Source organism: Cupressus sempervirens, chromosome 7, assembly GCF_028749045.1.
Source record: "Cupressus sempervirens isolate cs-2001-9-10 chromosome 7, ASM2874904v1, whole genome shotgun sequence".
In the NCBI taxonomy this organism is placed as follows: domain Eukaryota; kingdom Viridiplantae; phylum Streptophyta; class Pinopsida; order Cupressales; family Cupressaceae; genus Cupressus; species Cupressus sempervirens.
In genome coordinates, this window is record NC_143124.1 from 738,503,879 (window position 1) to 738,515,550 (window position 11,672).

Genomic DNA, 11,672 nt, shown 5'->3' on the forward strand with positions numbered 1-11,672 from the left:
TTAAACATAACTAGTTTTAGTCTTCCTAGCTATTAGCAATCTATCTAGGCGCAAGTTTGGTAGAGGGTCTCTAAAATAAAGGGGATTTGTTGGCGTTAGGTAAGAACAGTTTTGGAGATTTAATTTTATGTTACTGAATAAAGAAAACAGTAGATTTTTTGTATGCTATAAAAAGATATATTTTCTTGTATATTTCTCAGTTTCTTCCTCTGTTATATAGAGTATGTGCTTTTTAATTTACAGATTTAAGGAGTTTCTGCTATGCAACAAGGGTAATCATGGATGTGGAAAGCATGTAAGTGTGGTTAATTTTTTGGCCTTTAAACAAATGTAATAAGAAATATTTTTTTGTGGATTGTAATGTATTATATGTTTCAAATTAATTCACTTAACATTTTCTAGGATATATTTATCAGGTATCCACTCCGAATCTATATAATTTTATCAATACACATATGAAATATTAACTATGTTTTGGTCTCATAACTTTGCAAAAAATGTCATTACCACTTTGTATGCAAACTGCACAATATAAATGATGCTTTGTAGACAATAATAATCGTGACAATATGATCAAAATATTATTAAAAGGACATTTCTAGTTTATGATAATTTGTTGTAGATTATACATGAGAATCCACAACAAAGGAGGAAACTTTAGCATACACCACATCTATATAGAGGGGAGCATATTTGTAGATTCTTTGGATAGCTTGGGGCTGCAAATCCAAGGAATATTGGAGGTAGATGACCTCTTTATCTATGGAAGTTCAAGCTCTCATGGAAAGGGAACAAATAATTAAGAGAGAATATGATCGATGGTTGTCATGTGATGTTTCATTGTTAGATTCTTATAATAATGCTTACTTTTAAGTAGTATATGGCTTTGAGTTTAAATTTATATCAAATGATGGAAAGAAAGGCCGAGTTTAACATTTTAAATGTGACTTGGTACTTGTGTTGTATAGTCATCATGAAAATTAATGGGAATATTATGGAAAGGATTTTTAAATATTATGTCAAAAGAAGATCAAATGAAAAAATTTATTACCTTTACATTCCCTTGGCTTGAATTAGAGGGCACATTTTTTGGGGGCAAATTAATAGTACAATTTATTCCAGGAAAGGTTGTATAAACATGTTATCTCATTAGTGATGGGACAAACAATTATCTACCACTTTGTTTATAATTATGGCATCTTAAACCATTCTTTTTATTGCTATTTTTGGCTTCATGTGAGTGTTCTTTTACAAAGACCAAGTCATTGGTGTAAGGGTTTAACCATGATTCTCATTCTAAATTTGTTAGAGGATTTTGGTTAGGGGCCTAAAATGAGTGGTTATATGGTAAGGATTGAACCATCCAAAATTGACGATTATGCAAGGAAGCCTTGTACTTGGATGATTTTGAAAGAAGGGGGTCTAGTTCCATTCATGGAAGCCAATGAAAATTATTCTTCTCAATTTTTTAACTCTTGGATGGACATGAGGGTCACCATTAATGGTACCTCCATCCAAGTGAATGAAGAAATTGTTGCTATGGCTACAAGGTTATCTATGGAGGGTAGGAAGTGGAAGAAAGTTAGTAAAGTTTTTTATGAGATGAGCCTCAAAAAAAATTTTAAGGGTGAAGAAGAGCATTTGAAGTTCAGAGGTGGGTTTAGTCATGATGAAATTTTCTAGAGCTTTTGGATGAGTCATGTCTTGTGGTAATGAAATATCTTACTCTAGAAGATAGATTTGGTGTCTATTTTTTTTACCATTTTCCTATTTTAAACCATTTTAGGCACCATGATGAGTTTTCTATTCCTTTTTTCCTCCTACGTGATTTGGAAGCATCAATGATGGAGGTTAGGGATAGCAGCAAGAAGGCTAAAAATTATACCAACCTCCACCTCGAGCTCCTCCATTGTCTTTATAATACTCACCATTCCTTTTGTTTGCCTTAACACATTGCTTTAGATGATTACCAAGATTGATAGAATCCACACAAAAATGGGTGTGGGGGCTTCTCTATAACCCCCATTCCTAAGCAATCCCCATCTTCTATTCCCTCTAGAAATTCCAAAAAATACAAGAATTTTTTTGGATGGATCTCATGCTACTACTAAAAAGCCTAAAACAAAGCATTCTATTGAAATTAATTTGGACAACTCTAAAGAAGAGAATGATGGGGGCCATAGGAATTTGGGTAGACTTGTGAAGACTCATGCAAAAAAAAACAAAATGGTTAATAGGTAGAAGTGTATTATTAAGGATAATTTAGGGTCGAGAGCCAGTGTGAAGAGGAGGTTGAGAAGAAAAGAGATGAAAATTAGGAATAATAAGGTTGGTAAGGAGGAATATGAAAATGATGAGGAGAAGGAGGAGGAGACCTCATACTTGGAGGTGGTGAAAGGCAAAATGATCAAGGAGGTGAATCATGTCTCTACACATGTGTTTGCTAGTTTCACCATGATACTTTTGAATTTGCCTCCATTACTCATCCCCTATCCATAATATCAATGATACCTCCCTTATGAATTATATCTACCCTATGAGGACTTAGAAGAAATAAAAATATATCATTTCTACTAACCTCAATGTGATGAAGGTTGATGAGACGGTGATATCTACAGAGAAATGTCTTGGCTGCTAGGAGATGAGCGGGACAATGGGAGATAGTAAATGTGAGATTAAAATTCTCAAATTCCAATTTACTAGTGTAGGTAATATCTCCAAGATATTGTTCAATTTTTTTTTATCAAGGTGACTGATGTGATGGCTAACACACTCTGGTTGCTTCACCAGGAGGAAGAGGACAAGGGTCTCGGCATGGAGGACTCAAAGATACTTTATGGTTTCCTGGCTGATGATCGGGGTAAGGTCTTATTGGTGAAAAAAGAAAAGGAGAAGGCTAAAGTTTTGAGCCTATTTTTTCTATGTTCTAGTTCTATTGGATTCTTCCATCTAGTTACTCTTTTGACTGGACAATGATCGCCCTGATGAACTTTAATAGCTTTTTAATTAATTTTAATAGGTTTTCTTTAAGTAGGTATAGTTGGCACATGTTTATTTCCATTAATTGAATGAACAATGCTATGGTTGTTAGTAATTTTGTTAATATGTTAGATGCAAACTTATTTTGGCTATATAGGTTATGGGAGAATGTGTTTTTGATATTAATGAATGAGGTTGGAAATGTTGTGGTAGTTAGTTGCTAGCTATCTGTTGTAAATTTTTTTATCCATTATTTTGTTTTACATGGCCAACCCCCTAGTTTTAGGTTGCTTTAATATCAAAAACAATATTCACATGATATGGATAGAGAGAGCATCTTAACAAATGGTTTGATCTATTTGAAAGATTTCTTGCATGAGACATGGTTTCCTGGAACAAGATAGTTGCAACATTTTTAAAAAAGGATTGTGACAATAAAGCTTGGAATTTTTTTGATGAAATGTCTTTATAAGATGCTATCTTGACAAATGCATAATTGCAGATTTATAGAGGAAATTCATGTTAAAACTCTTAATTATAATATCAAACAATCAATACTAGAATTAAGATTTTAGGATAGCCATTTTTATATAGGCCATTTATAGTTCAAAGGACGCAAGCATCATAGTTCCTGCCTATTGTGTAATTGTTCTAGAATTAAGATATGACAAAATGACAATAAAAAGAATGAGGACATTGTATTGCAAATGAGAAATGTTCAAGTTTTCCACTTTGTAGAGAATACATAAGGAAACAGATTAGCAGAGAATGAAAAATTAAGAATAAAATATGCAAGAGTGCCATTTGTTCAAAACTCAGATTCATTGAATGGTAGATCTAATTTATTTGAATTTTCTCAATTGTAGTGGGAAATCATTCATAGATATATTAAAATTAGGTCTTACTATATGACAATTTGAAAATTGAGTATTTTAATTCATTTTTATCTTTATGTTTTTCACACATTAAAATTCTTTAAATTTTTTTCGATTAGAATATGTTAATTCTTTTTTTTTTTTTTTTGTCTTTTTTCTTGTACACATTATTCTTTAAATTGATGTCCACTAGAATAAATACTTCTATTTGGATAACCTGGATGATATACTAATGTCTTAATGTTCTTGAAATTGGGATGCTATTGAAGAAACATTTTCTTTCCAAAGAATTTGAGCTCTATGGATTTATTTAAGTAAAATTAAATTATATTACTTATCTTAATGGTATAATTTTAACTATTGTAATTTCATACAATCAATTGTAAAATATTTTTATATTAACAATGCTTTGTATAAGTACATGTATAAAATAGAACTAAAATACTATAAATGAATGAATAATTAGCTATTTCAGATTAATTTTATTTTAAATAAAACATTATACAATAATTCTACAACAAAAAAAAATTAAATTAAATTTTACATATAAAAATCCTTTAAAAATAAAAAGATAATTGATACTATTATTTTTATAAAGGAAATAACTTAGAAACTTATATTGTTTTTATTAGAAGAATGTTTAAATGATTTTTTCATTCACAAACACAACTTATTTTTAGCTTTCAGAGTTTTCATATTTATGTGAAATTTAATACTTATCAAGTAATTTGATTCTATTTTATTTTTTAATTTAATTCTTAGCAAGTAATATTTGCGGAGGATTTTTCAAATGTAAGATATTTACATTTTTTAATAATTACATGAGAAATATTATTCCAAAATAATAAGTTGTTTCTAAAGAAGATATTTTAAACATTTAAAAGTCATTTAGAATTTTATTTTCTATGTTTACAAAATGTGACAATTCTACAAAAGAAGAAGTGTGTTGTTTATCCATCTACACTTTACATACATGCTTATCAAAATACTTTTAAAAGGAGCATCTAGCAAAAATTTAATGACTTAGAATCATTGTATGGAAGGTATCTAGAGAGTCCAGAAAATGGATTAAACTAATAATTAAATGTATTAACAATGTAAAAAATATTTAAAAATTATACTAAAAATATCTTTTCAAAATACATAAAAAGAATTTTAATTTTATATTATGTATTATATGATTTTGAAAAATTAATATAGTAAAACTCATATTTAAAAAAATTAAATATAAATTCTTATGTTGTATTATTTTTTAATGTAATAGTGTTATCATTAAGTTACTAAGTTATTCATTTGCAAAAGAGATAAATTAAATATAAAAATAACATTTTTTTAGAAAACAAATTATAATTCAAATTGTTTTAAAAACATTCTATTAACACCAAAAATAACAAGAGCTATGGGAGAGCATGAGTCCCTGCCTTGTGCACGGGTTAGAAGGTAGGTTGGTAGGTTAGATAAGTAACATTTGTCATTTCCTAATGATTTTAAATTATAGCAAACATAAAAATCATAATATTTTCTTACTTTGATGGGTTGAGAATTTTTTTTTCATTTTACAATGAAAATTTTCTTTGTTTTAACTATGTTCAATGTCATTATAGAGATTCAACATTTCTTGGGTTGAATAATTTCTAAAATTATTATGTTCTTTTTATGTTAGATTATAGATGTTATAATTTAAAATGATTATTTAAAAAAAATTCATGTTTATATATTAAACACTTTGAAAATTGATAAGTAGGAGATGATTTCCGCAGCTAGTCAAATTGTGATATGAATATCAGGATTTAACTGTGATTTTTGAGTCAAACTCGATGACCCATGTTTCATGAGAGATGGATTCATGTTGAATCACTACTCATGAAACATGGGTCATCAAGTTTGAGTTTGAAAATTATTAAATGACATTTTAATATTGATAAAAAAATTTATAGTGCATTTAGAAAACTATTGTACATGTTTTGTAATTAAAATAATAAAAAATTAAAATTATTGGTATGTCTAATTATAATTTTTTCTACATACAAAACTCATAATTTATTTTATTAAAATATTCTAAAAGTTGAAGAAAATATAACATATATATATATATATATATATATATATATATATATATATATATATATATATATATTTTAAACATTTTTTATTTTTTAAAATTATATTACAATATAAAATATAACTATACAAAATCAGATATTTGAAAAAGTAATCATTATATCAATAAACTCAATTTATTTATACTACACTCGGCACCAAGTTTTTGGAAAATGATTGCATCAGCCTTTTTAGTAGGCAGAAAAAAAGTTAAATTTCAATTTCCCAACCTATAAGACTACTCTCCCAAGCTTATTCTACTCACATATGTACAAAGCACTATTAAGCACAAAAAAATTATTAATAATAATTTTCTTTAAAGTTTAAGTTGGTTCATTTCAAATCCCACGTAAGCTCTACAACACTTATGACCATTAATACTCTTATTTTTAGTGTTGTACATTTGTGATTAATCATCTTCAATAGCCATAAAGCTTTGCGAGACTAGTTCAGAGGTTTCATGAAATTTCTAACACTTTACACAGACTTTCACACATATTTTATATTTATAGTTAAAAAGAAAAAAAAATAAAATCCCCAGGAAAATTAGAACCAACCAATCAAAAAATAGTAATTATTGATTAGAAATTAATTTGAAAATAAACTTGCCTTCAAACTTTGGGAATAGAATAATCTTAATCATAAAAATTAATTAGAAAGGGCGACCGAAAACATTAGCTCCTGCATATATAGGCAAGGACTAATAAGCATATAACATATCCAAAGTAGAAAAATGTTTACACATTCTAACCATAACCCAACATAATCATAAAAATTAATAATAGTATTTTTATTTGACGTAGAAACTTCCCATTTCCCAATTGACACCCATTGCCTATATTTTAACTAGTGCAAACTGATAGATGGATGGTGTCAGTGGAGTTTGATAGCATCAATATTCAATTACTCTGATTCACAATGAAGAGACATTAGTAAGTATGGAGGTGAATTAAAAATCAATTAAAGAAAAATTAGTACAGAATGATCTAGATGCAAGTACAGTTGTCTCATTTAATGCAAAAGATGGGACTTATTTTTGTGTAATTTTCGTTTTGAAAATTTGATTTTTCTCATTGCTTTTATTGGTGAGAGCCAATAGAATCTTACATAAATAAGTTTTTTTAATTTTAAATATAGATGAAAATAACAAACTATTTAAAATGTCTTAATGATGAATCAATTCTTAATTTCTATTTTTTGCACCTAAACGGTTCCATTAGTATTCCTGCCATTATTGGAACTCTGATTTATGTTATATAAAGAAAAATATATTTTAGAATTGAAAAAAATAAAAATATAATAGCTGCATATAGATTTTGAAAATATAAATTTCAATCAAACCATATTAAACAACTTCCCTTAAAATTCTTAAAAATATGTATCATGTTGTTACGCCGAGAGGCGTTCTATACAATGGCAGCACAAATGCCCAGCACGGGAATATGCCAAGATTCCTGTCAATAAAAAAGAATTGGGAGCAGTTATAAACTTCCAAATTAAATATTAAAAAAGAATTCCCGAAATAATAGCTGGCCAAAATAATAGGGAGCCAAATGGAGGCCGAAATAATAGATGGCCAACATAAAAGACAATAAAAAATATTTTCGAAATAATAACTGGCAAAGAAGATGCCAAATGAAACCCGAATAAATAGGCTCCTATAAATTTTAATAAATTACATATATTCTTTTTTAAAATATGAAATAAAAATACGAAATTAATTTTTTTTAAAGAGAAATTTTTTTTTTAAAAAAATAAAAAATAAAAAATAAAAAAAATTAAAATTAAAAAAGAAATTTTTAAAAACGAAAAAACAAAAAAAAAAAAACGTTATGTAAACGGTGGTTGCAGTGTGTGGCAGTAACAGCCGCTGCTGTCAGCGGCAGTTACTGTCGCACGCTGTGTAAGAATGGGGTGGCGGGGGTGGTGGCCCGTCACCTCATTTAAATTTTTTAAAATTTTTTTTTGAAATGAAACGCATGCGAAACGCATCGCGTAAAACATTTTTTAATTTAAAAAATTATTATCAACGACGATGTGTAGCGACGTGTACACATTTCATATGTGTATTTTTTAAAAATTTAATTTTTTAATGTTAATTTGAATTTCGAATTTGAGTGGAGTAGTGGAAATTGAAAGGTTTTTTTAGTGGAAATTGAAGAGTTTCTTAATGGGAGATGAAGAGTTCTCTGTCTCATTATAAAACACTCATCTCCTCTCATTTTTCTCGTCATTTGTAAAAGAATACATTTGCAGAAGACAAGTTTTCAGTAAAGCTTCATTGTTTTTGTTGAGAGAAGAAAAGAGGGAGATAAATCATTTGGAAAAGCATTCTACATTTGAAGATCACCAAGTAGATCAAAAAGCTAAGTAAGTTTTTTATTTATTTTTTGTTTATATTAAGTTTTATTTCGCATTTTGATTATTATCCGCATTAAGAATTGTAGTTACACTATTTACATTTAGTTGTATGTTATTTTTAAAATTAGATTTCTTAGCTTTTACATCGTTGTATTCAAATTTATATTTGCATGTTTCATGCATAATTTATATATAGTTGCATGTTATATATTTAGATATGATTTGTGTAGATTATTGTTTTTTCATATTTTTCAATGTTTTTTATAGATTAATGTTGTATTTTGTTTTCTATAATATTTCATATGGATGGCAATGCCGCCATATCAATATTTTTTTAAAATAGTGATTTATAAATTTAATGATTACTATTTTCATTTACAAAAGTAGTTTGATTTATAATATTTTTTTAATTAAGAATAATATATTGATTTATATTAATATTCTGAGTTAGATTACTATTTCGATCAAAATAATTTTGTAATCAACATTTAGATTATAATTAATTCTTAGCTGTGTTTTCTGGGTAGATTGTGTTAATTGTTACATATTATAATTAATATATTTACATTGTTGATTATAATTAACTGTTACATATTAATATTTGAAAAATGGATGGCAATGCCACCATATTTCCAATATTTAATAAAAGTACCCATTTATTTAATTTTAAATATGAAAAATCAAATTTAGACTTTTAATTTTGTTATTTGAAAATTAGAGTAACCATATGTTTATTTTAATTAATGATTATTTTTATATGCAATTTTAAAATAATAATTATTAACTTTTAAGCATCAATATTTTAAAAGTGGAAGGCAATGCCGCCATTTTTTAAAATATTATAATACTAAGCAATTTATTATAATATTAATTATATTTGAAAAAATATTTGTAATGTTTTCATTAAGATTAGTATATTGATTTAGAGTACTTGAATTAGATTACTATTTCAATTATAATAATTTTGTAATTTACATTTAGATTAAATTTAATCTTTGTATATTAATATTTGAAAACTGGATGGCAATGCCGCCATTTTTCAAATATTTTATTAAAGTGCCAATTTATTCATTTTTAAATTAAAAAATCAAATTTACACTTTTAATTTAGCTGATTGAAAAGTACAGTAGCCATATATTTATTTTAAGCTATGCTTATTTTTTATATGCAATTTTAAAAGAATAAATAGTAAGTTTTACCCATCAATCTTTGAAAAGTGGAAGGCAATGCCGCCATTCTTTAAATATTATAATACTAATTTAGCTGATTGAAAAGTACAGTAGCCATATATTTATTTTAAGCTATACTTATTTTTTATATGCAATTTTAAAAGAATAAATAGTAAGTTTTACCCATCAATCTTTGAAAAGTGGAAGGCAATGCCGCCATTCTTTAAATATTATAATACTAAGCAATCTATTATAATGTTACATATATCTAAAAATATTTGTAATGTTTCAAAAGTGGATGATAATGTCACCATATATTTTCATTAAAATATCAATTTATTTGTTTTTAAATAAGAAAAAATAAATTTATACTTTCAATTTTGTTATTTGAAAATTAGAGTAACCATATATTAATTTAATTTATGCTTATTATTTATGTGCAATTTGAAAAGTATCAAAATTCATTCAATCTTTGAAAAGTGAAAGGCAATGCCGCCATTTTTTATATATTATAATAGTAAGCAATTTATTATACTGTTAATTGTAATTAAAATTATATGTAATTTTCATGTTTCTATATTTCTTTAAAAAAATGTATTTTCATAATTTTTTTAATGTATTCTCTTATTTATTGTTCATACTTTCTTCATTTATTCTTAATTAATATATTTTTCAGCAATCTTTTATATGGTTTGTATGGAAAATTATTTAGTGTCATGAAAAATATAGCTTAATTCACTAATATTTGTTTTGTACTAGCTATGGTGAGACCTAGGTTAAATTTTGAATCAGAGGAGGCAAGAAGAGAATACCAAAGGCAATATCAAAGAGAATATCGTAGAGAATACCGTAGACGTCAACAACAACAACAACAACAAATAGAAAATGAAACAGAACATCAAAGAATAACATTTAATCAAGGAAATGGGCAAAGTTGTGGTAGAAGAAGGTCTGAAGTGTCAGTTGCACAACTAGAAAATGATGAAAGAGAGAACAGAAATGTACAGAGAAATAATCGTCAACGTACTTCTCAGAGGGTCCTTCCAGATACACAAAGGTGCCGAGTCCAACATGTTGAAGTGCAAGCAAGTGACATACATGAACATCCTATACATGCAAATAATCAACTAAATGTTCAGTATGAAGGGTCTCCATCTATAGAACGTGTCCCAGAAACACCACAACATGAAAGTCAAATCCATGTGAATGATGAATTAGAAGGTGATATAGAAAACATTTCCAATCCAAATGGTATGCTTCAATCTGAATTTAGAAGATTCCAAATGCAGTTTAGATATCAGATAGATAGTTTGAAAACACCAAAGATGTGTTATGTTTGTCAGGAGTCATATGCAGGAATGAAAGTATATCGCACCAGTGAGGGTCCAATATGTAATAGGTGTCATCAAGAGACAGGAATTCATAGGTTTTCATCTTCAAATAATATGGATCCAGGATGTCAACCACCAGAGCTTGCAAATTTAACTCAAGTTGAAGAAATGCTCATTGCACGTGCAAACCCTATATTGCAAGTTACACATGCAATTGGAGGTCAGTATAAGTATAAAGGACATACCATTAGTTTTCCTCAGCATGTTGAACAATTATCAAAAGTCTTGCCACACACAATTGATCATTTACCAATCATCATTGTTTGAAGAAGGGATCAATGTGGTACAGGATATAACTTTACTGTGAATAGGGATCGTGTTTATAGAGCATTGAAATACAAAGTTGAAAATGATAAATTTTATGCAGATCTCAGGATAGATGAAAGTGCTCTTAATGACTTGCCTTCAAATAGGGATGAGAATATTTTTCATACATTAAAGACAGTGCACATGGAGTTTGATTCTGATGCAAATGAAGTTGTATTCCTAGGTCCTCTCATGGAGACAGATGAAGGTAATATAATTGAGCACACAAAATCTATGGCTTCAAGGCCACCTAATGCTCAAAGGGAAATGGAATTAATTCATGCTTGGGTTAATAATCCTGATGCAATTCCATCTGCTTTAATTGAGTGGCCATCTATGGGTGCATCACCTATCAATGAGTATGTCACATCTGGGTTGTTGGATATGGCTTTCCCAACATTGTTTCCAGATGGAAGTTGTGATTGGTTAGAGCCTAGAATGAAGCGGGTATACTTGCATGAATTTGTAAAGCATTTGATCAAATATAGGGA